Here is a 13843-nt window from a genome sequence, read left to right as displayed (position 1 = left end):
ATGTCTTTAATGCTGATACAATTTCCCTATAAGTACCTTCAGGCATGGCATCTGAACTGCAGTGGACAAGAGTTCAGCAACCAGCTGTCTGGAGCCCAACTCCTAGGAGGTGAGACCTTTATTCCTTCGGGTCCCTGTCTCTCCTAGAGTTGGAAAGCCCAGACTGGGTCTTTAGTCACTGCTAATGGTGCACCTCTGGCTTGTTGAACATATACCGTATTTAGTTTGTGAGTGAGAGTCTCAACATTTCCTTGGAATGAGCAGAGAATCGAGTCATGAAGTGCTTTTTGCTATTTGACATCAGTACACTTCACATCAGGGTACCAGTGTTCCAGGTATGTTAGAAATACAGTAGCTAGATAAAGCTGCAGTGAAAGCAGAACTGAAGTTTCAAATGCTTCAGTACTGCAGAGAACTTGACTTTGAAGAGCTGGACATTATCAAAAGGGTGCCTCTGCAGCTTGTTCTTGCTATAAAAATGGAGGAAACGAAGCCACCTTCTGTTAAAGCTGGAGTTTCCCCTGGCTGGAGCTCTCCTAGGGAGAAAGAAAATAACCCAGCAAGGGAGAGGAGGCTCACTGTGTTTAGACAGCCTGTCCTCTTCTGATCTGCGTGTGCCTCTCAGGAGGAGGAATTCCCTAGGAAGGTTTTGATGTCTGGCTAATTACCAAGGCCAATGTCTCCCTCCTGTAGGAGGATATGGTTTGGGGCAGCCGCTGTGGTACTCTAAACCGAAGAGGGGATGGTTTCCTCAATGTTGTAATTTTTTAATTCTTTGCCTTCTCCCCAGTTTGTTGTCATGATGGGCAAATACCTGGTGTAAAACCCTGTCCTCAGGCAGTACATGAGGACTCCATTGTGAAAAACTGGAATCTGGATGTTACTAATGTTGCAAAGTTATGTGTGACCTATTTGGGTTGCAGAAACAATCAGGTCAACAGCATCCTATCTTGCACTCCAGCTCATCCAACTACTCGTCAGTGAGAACTGATGTAAATGATGATGTCCGTTGCTATAAGCAGCTGACAAACACACACCAAAGAGAGAAAGGAAGATATTTCTAACTTCTGTTTCAGCAAATACACCTTATTTTTCTGTTGACACTGGCACCCGTTATTGTTCACAAGACTTCCTGGTTTTCCATTCATTATTCTATAACATTCAATAACTTAAACTGTTAACAGAATTGTATCAATAACAAAAGTGATTTATCAGTCAGTGTGCTCATCTTGCTTTGTGAGGGGAGAATTCCCTACTGATTCTATCACCAAAGAGCTCCATCCTCTTCTGTGCATTCAGAAATACAAATATTGTATCAGTGATTGATCATGAGATGTTTTGTAGGCCAAATTCATGGCTAGTGGAAGTGGGCAGGAAAATTTCACTTCAGTCTGCTTGAACTCACTAACTTCAGCAATTGATTGTTTTTTGATTCTTCTGTGCCACAGTTTTTGACTAGCTGGCAGAACTGGTTGAAGGAAGATTTAACAATATCTGATTGCATGATTTAAGTACAAGAAAATTACCGTCTGGCAGTACAGGGAGAGCAAAATTATTACAGTTGTAGCATCCTTAAAAATCCTTTCGATTTGAATCCAGCCATGTTACGAAGAGGGAGAAGGGAGCAGGATTTCCAGCAGCTCAGTGTTTTAAGTTGCACTGCCAAAATGTACGTGCCCCATCTGATGACAGGGGGCTCTGCTGACAAGGCTGGGTATCATACCATAGCTCATCTGGTGATTTCATGGCTGGCACTGCTATTATACTGCACTGTCTTGTCTGAAGGAACTTTAAAACTTGGGTACATTTCAGGTGATCTTTTTTAGAAACAGAGAAACTGAGACTTAGTAAGAGGAAATGCTTTGTCTGGAGGTACCCATCAGACTCAGAGTAGAATTACAATAGACCCTGTCTCCTGAATTTCAGCTTGGTGTGCTACCAACTGAGTGATATTTCTACTCAACAAATATGGTCTTTCATGTATTTATGCATTCCTTCAAGTATTTCAGATCTCAGGAGGATCCACATCTCTCTCTTCCTCAGTTAAGAAATGGGAGAACCACATACAAGGTCACAGCCTTATTTATTCTTCTACCATGACCCTTTAAAAGACAAAGGAGAAGCAGCTGATATTAAAAAAAAAAAAACAAGACCCAAACAAAAACCTCCAAATGCTGGGTAAAGGTTTTAAAAAGAGCCGATCTTCTGTTTGCTTTTCCTTTTACAGGCCACCTTCCAAATTTACACAAGGCTAACTGTATTACAAGGAATGGATTAACACAGAAAGGTTCTCTAAAGCAGACCTGTTGGAGTTATCTTTAATATTAAAAGCAGAGTGTTTGTTTTCTTAAATATGGAGGGCAGCACCAATAAAAACACCAGTGAAAGAGGCCAGTATTACTAGATCACATGTCTGCTTTTATCTCACAGTGGAGTTATAGTAGAATGATTTTTGCTTGGAAACTTTAAAGCTGGACTGCATCCTTTCATGCTGAAATCATATCTCCTGCAAGGATTATTGGAGGATATAATGTTTCCTTCAGCTTCTTATTTTCTCCACTCCTGAACTTGGACTCCTGACCTCAACTTTTCTCTGGTTATGACCGAGCATTGGCCTTCAATTGAATAGCTGAGCTTTTTACAATCAGATCAGCTCCTGCTCTTGTAATTTCAGACTCATTTTGTGACATTGATATTGTAGATCTTAATTAAAAGTCAAACATTTTATATCTTGGGTAATGACCATACAGGAACTGCTAGGTTTTGCTCCCATGTGCGTAACCATCCAAAACATTCAATATGTGTGACTGAAGTCGGAGGAGTTGTGCACAGTTTGTATGCGGGCCCCCTTTTCCTCTTTGTGTCCCTTCTGCAGCACAGTTCTGCACCTGTGATTTGCTCTGTGCGGTCACAAAGACTAGTCCATGAATGGCAGGTAATTCAGGCTTCATGTTAGCTGAGTCTGGAGCCTCTCATTAGTTGAAACAGCTAATCAGGCAGAAATCTGTGGGGCTCTGCAGTTAATTACAGGGCAGGGTTAGATGGTGGGTAGTAAAAATATCTGTTGCTTGGCTATGCCACTGTCTCTTGCTAGCACCAGTGGGGGCTAATTGCACTGGATTGTATGTGTAGATAAGGTTAGATGTACTGTTCAGCAATGTACTGAATATGAACAGCCTTCTGTTCGCGGGACTCAGGATTTTTTTTTTTACTTTTTAATTGTTCGTTATTAATTGGATATGATGTGCCCTGTGCTTTCTCTCACTGAAGAGATGCCAAGGAGATTGGATTTTGGTTGTGCAGCTACAGTATCAGCTTGATGGTACAGCTGCTGATCTTGTAGCCAACAAATTTGGATGTCTTTGAATGTTTGAGACACCAAACAAGATGTTGGAATATGGCTGTGAAATCATACAGCACTGGGCTTGATACAGTCATATGTTTTCACTGTAACAACTACTTCATGGACATTTCTTAGTTGCATGAGTATGAACGTAAGGATAACCAGGTACCTCTGCTGTATCGTCCTATAAAAGCTTCACCTTTTGTAAATAAGCCACAGCCTTACAGTATATGAATTACTTTCTGGTGAGAGTAGGACTTTCAGAGTATTTTTCAGAAACACAGATTGAGAGAAGGTTACTTAGTGGAGTCTTTCAAGTTGATTATTTTCCAGAACACAAAATATGTCTGAAGAAATGGGACTGCTAGTGAAGTTTTGCCCCTGAATATAGCAGACATTATCTTCACTCTGAGTGAAGTCAATGGCAGAAGTGTCTCTGGTAGAAATGGAAACAAAATCAGTGCCTACCAAAGAGCATCAGATTGCAGATTTACCAATATTTGAATTGCCAACACAGATGAGGGCAGTTTATGAGGTTTTCATAGATACAAATTATATATTTTGAAAAAAATTAATATGCAAAAAGTGATGTGTTTTGCAAAGCCGCTTATGCCTTTTGATTGAAACCTGACTGTAAACCAGTTATTTTAGACTAGCCTTCCTCTTAGGCTTATAAATTGATAGGAGGAATTACCTTCACTAATTCGCTTGTTTGATTTATTAGTGTAGCCTGCTGGTGGTAGTGAAAGTACAATAAATGGGCCTGTAATTCATTGTGTCATGAAGAAGTAACTTATTAAACAAATATAACATAGAATATAAAACACTTCAAGCATTAAAAGGAGGCATTAACCATTGCTAATTAAAATTGGGCTTGCAGAGCTGTCATTCTTATTAGTGGAACTGTGGGAAACACTGCCCCTTGGTGGTGATAAGGGAGTATTGCTTAGGAAATAGTTGCATAGTTGTTCATCTTAGTGTGTACTTTGCGGTGAATGTCTTTGTTGCTAGCAATTATTAGCAGCACAGAGCGTGCAAAGCCTTGAATTATGTCCTGCCATTGTACTATAACTAATGGAGTCTGAAAAAAGCAAGCCAGCAGTAGTCAGAGGTGGTTTATTTTCAGAACGCACTGAAATGTACAGAACTTGATCCAGACATCATTTGTACCCCAGTGAGTTCCTCACTTTTACGCCAGTGCTGCCGAACTCACCGTCTGACACCCCCATACTGTAAGAAAATAATTAACACCTTCAGTTCCCATTGCAGCTGAAAACAAGCTGGAGTGTATTTGTGCAGGTGTGTCACAGGCAGACAAAAGCATACAATTTTTCCTACTGTCTTGGCCCCCAGGCTTCCTCACCGCCTTTGGGAGAAGGCATTCCTGGGTTTCACACACTGCTCTGGAGAAACTTGCTTCTTTTTCTCTGTGCTGCCGTGGTCTATGGATAGTCTGAGGATTTAGTCTTCAGGGCTGTGTAGTTTGCCTGCAAGAAATTAATTAGCATTTAAAAAATGAGGAGTCATAATTTTCTACTCCTCAGCCTGACAGATCTAATTGCCTTGTGAGGATAGTAAGACTATTTACACATGTATTTGTGTGGCTTCTTTTAGATCTTTTTAAAAGCATTATTCTATCAAGACACTATTTTTTTGCCAGTAATATTTTTTTGTCTCAAACCTGGTGCGTGATAATTGATTGTCAACAGTATGAAGGGAAGGGCATTCAGTGGGAATGCTGCTAGAGTCTAGCAATGTAATAATGCCTTTTTTATACCTGATCCTGGACGGTGTCAAAGTCTGACACTTCTCAATTACCCTGGCGCAGCATGTAGAGACAGTGTAAGCCAAGGACCTGGGAGACTTGCTAACAATTGTTAGGTAGATGTTTTGGTGAAGCTGGGTTGCCTCCTCAGAAATTTTCCAGTATAGAGATGGGTCAACATGTTAGCAGGAACAGGCTCAGAATGTGTAACTATAATAATCATGATTAATTTTCCTCTGCCGCTCTCTGAAGGTAGAAGGGAAGGGAACAGATCCTTTAAGCAGTGAACTATCTGCTACCTCACCATTGCTTTTAGCCTCCTTTCCTGCACTCACAGCTTTCTTCAGTCACAGTGGCACTCTGAGCTTCGGAATGCTTTCAGCTGAACTCTTTTCCCAAATTCTCCACTGAAGCTTTTTAGGAGAAGAGCCCAACCTGTCCGAACATTCACACGGATGCTTTGTCTGGACCTTTCTGTTTCTTCATAGTCTTCTCCCCTCCTGAGTGCCTCCTTACAAAGCTTTAGAGAGGGTCTTCCCTTGGAAATGTCTGTGGAGATCTTTGGAAACTCATGAGTTACTAACCATCAATTCACTCTGCTAACTTAACAAGCAGATGTTTGGCTACAGCATTGGCCAAAGTAAAAGAAGTGGCAGTGAATAAGAGCACCATTTTTCATTAAGAATATCAGTAGCATGATATAAAAATTGCCAAGTTTTGAGAAGAAACAGTCTTCATCATTTTTCTCTTGTAATTACTTCAAATGCAACAGAGTGGTCTTTTACTTCAAGTTTGTGGTTTTTAAGAGCATTCATTTCCTTGTGGAATTTGTCTCTGGTTTATTAACAGCAGATTGTTTTTTCATATTGTAGCATTTATGGGGAGAAATATGTAATTTTTATACACACTGTCAGTATATTATTAATAAAATACTGATAATAACAGTGAGACATCAGTTACCAAGTTCTAGAAGAAAAACTCAAACAAAAACAGGAAAATAGAAGAGCATGTTAAAATAGTAACCCAGACATGACTTCCAGAGTGACCAGCTGTTGCCCACTCCCTCTTTCATTATATAGTACATGATGCCCATAGCTGCTAGGTAGCCTTGTATTCAGTATGTAATGCTCTCTGTGTACAATAATAACTAGTCAGGACTTTGCGTTGTGGGCTGTGGGACAGCTCATTTGTTGTATAGTTTCACTTCTCTCCCAGGAGGAGAGTAACTGAACACAGTGAGTAGTCTACCTGGTGCCTTTTTAATGGATAGTGTTGTTGGACATGTGTATTTTGGTAGCTCCCTGAGGCCTGTGGGTATCTCTGTACTTTAGCTGAGGAAATTTTTCAGGACTCAGCCTGTCAAATCTTCCATGCTGCCTGTTCCTCAGACTCGTGCCCTCTGCTTGCACTCTGGGCATAGAGGTTTACCCAGAGAAACATCATAGCAGGACTGTACCTTAAATCACACTGAGATGGAGTGCGTGCATGTTTTGAAGAGGAGAGGGAATGGAGGAAGCTGAACCTGCTTGCACATTTAATGGGAAACACTTCCAAGTGTATTCCACTGGCCTAGTACAGCTCACTGGCTAATGCACATTTGTTTTCTCACTTCCCAAACTAGCCTGCTTTGCTGAAAGGTCTCAGAGCACACACCAACCTGCTTGTGAGATGGTGACTGATACACAGGGTGCTTATGCAGTGACTCTCTTCCTCTACGTTTTGTAGGATTCCCTGATGTATGGAAACCTTTGGCTGTTTCCCATACCTGTCACCTGGCTGTACCAAAATATGAACACTTGAGACCAACAAAAGCTGGTGTGAATTCACAGTATATTAATGAGTGCTGTTCTGTAGCTGCCACACAGCTTTTCAGACACAGAGCAGAGAAAAAGCATCACTCATTGGGATGGAGTAAAACACTGTTTCTTTGCCCTTCTCTGCCTGTAAAGCTGTCAGTGGATTGCTCCGTGCAGTCTTTAAAAGAACAACTTTCTCTAATTACAAGCAGACTTGTACTGGAAGTGCTATCTAGTAGTAAGAGCAAGGCATATGTGCAGATAGGACACCTACATCTTTCCGGACGTTTTAGTACTTCCTGTTAGTTGATAAGCAAATCTCCGTGCCTTTCAGTTTCCCCTGTGGAGAAATAGAATGGAGGTGTTGTAAGGCTTCATTTAAGCACCATCTGTAAGATGCATAGAGATCCCTGGGACAGAAGAAGGGTAGTGGTGGATGTGTGTGCTGACATATCACGGAAATCAGAAATGTATTTTGGGGTGTGAGGAGGGATTTGGAATAGTCTGTGTTAGATTGTTAATGGTAATTTGCTTTAATTACATTGTGGATTTGTTTGTATCAGCTTCATGCACATTCTTGTTCCTTTTCCATTCATTTCAGGAATCTGATGGGATGGTTGATTTCCTACATTCATACACATCGGAGAAGAATTTTAAAAACTTGAAAGTATCAATAGCGTTTTAGTGGTTTCATGAAACTGTCAATTTTTTTCATTGGTTTTATGCAACTGCTAGATTACAACAGATGGATTCATTTATCTCGCTATGGCTTTATATATATTTAGATGGCTCCCATCTCTGTGGGACTTGTGTGCCTCCCAAGTATTTTAAAATAGAAAAAAGCTGTTTCCTTCTCTGCCTTGCTTTCTATTTAGCCCATAAGAGGAATAGCTTCATTATTTTATAGGGCTTAGATTTGTTGGGCTGGGTACTAGCATTCCCTGCATGTTTCTGTGCAAAGAAATGAAGCTGAGAAGTTTTGCATATACTGAATGCATTGAGATCTGGGTTATTTGTATCTCCGTGAGGCAAAATAAGTTCCATAGTGCAGAAATACTGCCTGGGAAAGATGAAACTCCCGCAGTCTTGTCTTACCCCTTCGTCAATGGCTGCACTGCTCCAGCAGGAGCTGGCTGTGTATGGTGGGTTGACCCAGGCTGGATGCCAGGTGCCCGCCAAAGCTGCTCTATCACTCCCCTCCCTCAGCTGGACAGGGGAGAGAAAATATAAGAAAAGGCTCATGGGTCAAGATAAGGACAGGGAGAGGTCACTCACCAATTACCATCATGGGCAGAACAGACTCAACTTGGGAAATTAATTTATTACCAATCAAATCAGAGCAGGATAATGAGAAATAAAATAAAATCTTAAAAACAGACACACACACACACACCCCCCGCTTCTTCCTGGGCTTAACTTTACTCCTGATTTTCTCTATCACCTCCCCCCAGCAGCACAGGGGGATGGGGAATGGAGGTTGTGGTCAGTTCATCACACATTGTCTCTGCCGTTCCTTCCTCCTCAGGGGGAGGACTCCTCACTCTCTTCCCCCGCTCCAGTGTGGGGTCCCTCCCATGGGGCCACAGGTCCTGCCAGGAGCCTGCTCCAGCATGGGTTTCCCACGGGGTCCCAACCTCCTTCGGGCATCCACCTGCTCCAGCGTGGGGTCCTCCCCGGGCTGCAGGTGGAGATCTGCTCCACCGTGGACCTCCCTGGGCTGCAGGGGGACAGCCTGCCTCACCATGGTCTTCCCCACGGGCTGCAGGGGAATCTCTGCTCTGGTGCCTGGAGCACCTCCTCTCCTCCTTCTTCAGTGACCTGGGGGTCTGCAGAGTTGTTTCTCTCACATATTCTCACTCTTTTCTCTGGCTGCAGCTTGTTGCACAGGGGTTTTCCCCTTAAATCTGTTCTCCCAGAGGCACTACCACTGTTGCTGATGGGCTCGGCCTTGGCCAGCAGCAGGTCCCTCTCGGAGCCGGCTGGCATTGGCTCTGTTGGACATTGGGGAAGCTTCTGGCAGCTTCTCACAGAAGCCACCCCTGTAGCCCCCCCGCTACCAAAACCTTGCGACGCAAACCCAATACACTATGGAAGAAGATTATGAAGGGCATTGAATATCAGAAAAGAAGACCAAAGTCTGTACTTAGTAAGAAACTAGGGTGAGCAAAGCACCGGGCTGCTCTCCATTGCTAAGCAGACGTTTGCTGTATTTTACACCAGCTGTGGTTTATTTCAAAGCTTAGGCAGTTGCAGTAATTAAGCTGCAAGACACAAATTCATGCATCAGTGTGTCCAGGCATGCTCTCCTTAGGATGAAGTGCAATCTTCTGGCCAGTCCCACCTGCAAGAGGGCATTTCTGCTGACATGGCTCTTCAGCCATCCACTAGCAATGCGGAGGCCGCAGATGCCCTGAGGCTGTGGGACAGATGCAGCCAGCTGACTAAGCAACTCCACTGCTGTTGGTATGTGAAGGAAATGTTTAACACAAAACTGAGCACAGAGATGTATCTGCAGAGTCCAGAACAGCAGGTCCTAAATGTGCCACTGGACAAAACAGATGTCAGCATCATTAACCGTTTCACTTTTGCCACAAGGAAGAAGGGGCAGCGCCAGAATTTTACAGGGGTTAAGTTCCACCATGATGCTGTGAGCAGGCGGCTTCTGGGGACAACAGAGACCTCAGTAAAGAATGTCCCAGTCATCTCTTCTGGACATCTGATGTGAGCTTCTCCTGTGGCAGAGTTTAGAAGAGCCCTTTCCAACCCATCTACCACCAGCACTCACATGTCTCCAAACAATTACCAGGAGTTTCAGTTGCTGTGTGTTCAGGCCTGCCCAGGCTAGCCTTAATCTTTCTGATCTGGGCAACGTGAGCATTGTAAACATGGTGGCACAGATCTTACCAAGCCTGCCAGGGGCCGCGGAGACATTTTTAGGTTGATGCCACCAAATCTTCATTACTAGTGGCATCCCTGTAAGCTGGAATCCAGTTAGCTCAGCTATGCCTGTTAAGTGCCGACTTCACGCTTTCCTCCTGCCTACGGATGGGTTGTGGTCTTTCGGTCCACGTGCTCAGCTGTTTCACCGGCTTTTCTCTTCTTGCCTTTTCTGCCACAGATCAAGGGAGCACCCCAATGAGCTGTGTGACAGGGGAGGCGGATAGGGGAATTCTCTAGAGTAGCTAAGACTTAGGGAGGGACAGGGTTTCACTGCCTCATCTCTACTCCTGTGCTTCTTGGCTGGGGGAGATGTTCTGCAAGTCTGTTTCAACATGATGACACATGCCGAATTAAGAAATTAACATTTGCCTTAGTTAGCTGGATGTTCATTTGGTGTCTCTCTCACTCTCTGCTCCTCAGTCTAGGCATGAGGCCAGCTGCAGTATTTAGATCAGAGCCCTCTCCATTCTGTAATGTACCGTGGAAGATGCTACGCATTTATAAAGCACAAATCCCCACAGTGCCCGACAGCCAGTTACCTTTTAGAAGCAGAGCAGCTCTGCAGCAGCGTAAGGCAGAAGACTGATCTAAACCAAAACCACCGATACCGATTTCGGTCCCTGAACCAGCTCCCCGACGCCGCACGGCGCTGGGTAGGCAGCCGCTCCCGCCGAACTCCGCGGACAACGCGTGACTTTGCACCGGTGCTGGTCGGGTCCTCGGTGACCATCAGAGCTCCGCTGGCCATTAGCAATAGTGCCCCCGTACCACAGGATGTCACTAAGGAGCTAGTAGATACTCTTGTATTTAACTGCATTTTACAGCTTTTCCTCCTGCGCTACCAGCCGCAACTGCCGGCCATTGAAGCAAGCACTGCCGGCTCTGCCAGCCCGTCCCCGCGGACAGCCCTCCCCAGCCCCGCGGGGCCACCCAGCTCCCCGGGCACCCCCCCACCCCCCCGGCACCGGGCTCCGTCAGCCGAGCGCGGGCAGGTTTCCCCTTCGGTGGGGTGAAGAAAAGGATTTTCGCCTGGGGACCGAGGCACCGGGAGCGGGGCAGCCCGGGATGCCTCTTACCGCCCGGGGGGCTGCGGGCAGCCGGGACCCGGGAGCGACCGGGCTGCGGGGGTGTGTGTGTGTGTGTGTGGGGGGCCGTGTACGACCCCCGGCGGCCCCCAGGGCAGCCGCCCGCCGCCAGGCTCCATCCAGCCCCGGAGCATCGCGGAAGGAGGAGGGGGGCGAAAACGGGTTTCACTTCCGCCTGGTTGCAGGAACCACAAGCCCCCAGAATATATTAGAATAATAATAATAGAAAGGTTCTTCCCCCCCCCCCCCCTTTTTTTTGTCCCCCCTGAAAAGAGGGGGTGGAGGGAGGAGAGGGAGAAAAACTAAAGGAGGCTCCCGGCAGGCAGATCAATGTGGAGCCGGTAAGGCGCTGCGACCGGCCCGCCAGCATCCCGCCGGCAGCCGCGGCCGCAGCCGGGAGGACGAGCGCGCCCTCCCCAGCGCGGAAGAGGCCGGAGAGAAGGTCTGTCCTTTGCTTTTTTACCTTGCGTGCCCAGGCACAGCTCTGGCCTGGGTGGAAGGGGAAAGGCAGGCTCCTTGCAACCCGCTTCCCCGGCCTACAGCCGGCCAGCTGTGGCAACAAAGCCCGGCCGGGGGGTCCGTGTGGGGCTGCAGGTTGGGAGGGACAGGGGAGAGCCCTTGTGCTGTGTGGCAGATCCCCAGGTCTCCTTGATAGTGTCCAAATCTGTGCCTTCGAGCCACCCCAAACCCTCTTTTCCTGTTCTGGGGGATCTGGTTAGCGTGAGGCTCCAGGGAGTGTTGTCTGTATGGAAAAAGGTTCCTGCGGGTGCCTGGTGGTGCTGGTTGGGCCTGGCTGCTGCGGGGAGGACCAGGAGGACCAGGACCAGGACCAGGACGCTGCTGGCTGTCTCTGGCTGGAAGGCCCGGGGAGCCCGGCAGGGTGCAGGGAGGGAGGGTGCGAGGCCAAGGGGTCTGCAGGCTCCTCGTGGTGAGCCACCAGGGAGTCGGGCTGCTTGCCCTCTGGGCCAAGCTGAGTTCATTCCCATGCCAGATGCGTCTTAAGTGATTTCCCCTTCCAATGTCTTAAAATCAGTTGCTCTTCACAGATTAAACATTTCCCAACTTTTGCCTTGTCGTTATTTTTAATCTGAAGGCTCAGTGGGATGGTCTTGACTGTCTTTGCATGAGTCACATCCAGACTCACAGGAAGAGAATAATTGGAATGGGCTCCCTTTGAAGCCAATCGCAGCCTAAAACTCCTTGCGTTGCCAGTGACGTCATCCATCTGCCTGTCTAACCATTCCTGCGTTAGGTCTGATGCCCTAGTTTAAGGGAACACCATCAAGCTGGCTGAGCAATTTAAGAGATTGGTAACGGTGAACAGAATATTAGAAATGGAGATGAACACTGTGAACTTCTGCCGAAACAAGATGGAAGGTTAAATTAGTCCCCATCCCCTTGCATCAGGTGCAAAGCTCCCCTTTGCCCTTGTTACTGTCACTCAGTGTAGCATTTAGCTTTTCTCTTTTGGCAAACTCTGGGCACGCTTTGTCCAACAGAGATAGTGAGCGCTGAGATCACATAAAAACTTTGTTGCAGCAAAGTCACTAACACTGAGAGAGATTTCGGTGAGGATGACTTACTGGCTGCTGGAATGCATACCATCTTTTTCGCTTTTTTTTAAGAAGTTAACTGCTCTAACAAACTATTGTACCCCTACTTCTAAATAGTTTTCTTCACCAAGGTGAAACTTGTGGTCTGTATGTCTTCAAGTAATTCTCATTTGAGTGAGAATTGTCAGGACGATACAAACACTCAGCTTAGGATAAGTGTATCTTGACTGAGAGAATGAAGGTGTAGACTGCTGTGATTTCTGGTATATGTTTTGAAAGATAGAGAGGCTGACTTGCTGAATGGGTAGGGCTATTCCAATAGCTCTTATGTTGAAGGTAGCTTCTTAACTAGGGATCATAAATGTGTTGATTCTGTTTATATTTATCTTCATTTGCCTTTTTAAATTTATGTTTGATGTCTAAAAGAGCTGAACACCTTGAATTCCAGAGTGCTTTGATGCCTCAAACCTGTATACTGGTAGCTGAGCCTTGTACTTTGGAAGTCTTGCCAGAAGCCTGCTGGATTTAATATTACTTAGATGTATAGAAATGTATAAGGGAAGGGATTTGCTTAAGGGCACTGAAAGATTGTGGAAAAGACCTTGGCCTATCGCTGCCATGTGGCTGCACATCCTCATCCCATTCCTCTCCTCTTGCCCCTTTTTGGCCAGCTACAAGTGTGATAGCTAGAGTTGTTTAGGAGCTACTTGCCCTCCTTTCTTAACATTTTACAGAAACCACAGTCACAAGAGAGAAGAGAAAGTGCAAGTTGTTCTGTCTACATAGACTTACAGAAATGAAAGTATGGCACGGAAGAAATAAGAAGCAGTGAGATAACGCAGACTGAGAGCTGTTTTGTGAAAAAAGAAAAAACAACTATTCCATCCGTCATCTTGCTCTTTTCCTTCCATGAAGTCTGAAGGTGTGTTGAAAACAATTTAAAATTTCGCATTCTGGAGCATGTGCATTAGGCTCCTGACTTGTATCTGAGGGAGTGAAGTGACTTATCAGTGGTCCCACAGTTAACAGCCTCAGCTGTAACATCCAGCTGGTGTGCGAGAGTCTGATGGTGTGGTTAGCTGCAAAGAGTTTTAATAATGGGCTATAGAGCACAGTTATCCTTTTGCTTGTGAATGTGCAGAGAAAGGGAAATAATTTTCTTTCATTCTGCTTCCCTTTGAATAACTTTTTCTGAGGTCCCTTCTGCCTGTGGTGTGACTAGAATTTGTGGTGGAGACAGGACATAACTATCACTTCTTGGTTGGCTGGAGAGAAAAGCCCTGCTTTAACCTGCTTAGGTGGTTGTGTAGATCTGCTGCTGTAACATGGTTAACAGCTGTGATGGCATGGTTAAGTCTAAC

Source organism: Buteo buteo, chromosome 22 (genome assembly GCF_964188355.1).
Source record: "Buteo buteo chromosome 22, bButBut1.hap1.1, whole genome shotgun sequence".
Classification (NCBI taxonomy): domain Eukaryota; kingdom Metazoa; phylum Chordata; class Aves; order Accipitriformes; family Accipitridae; genus Buteo; species Buteo buteo.
Note: the sequence above shows the minus strand (reverse complement) of the source record.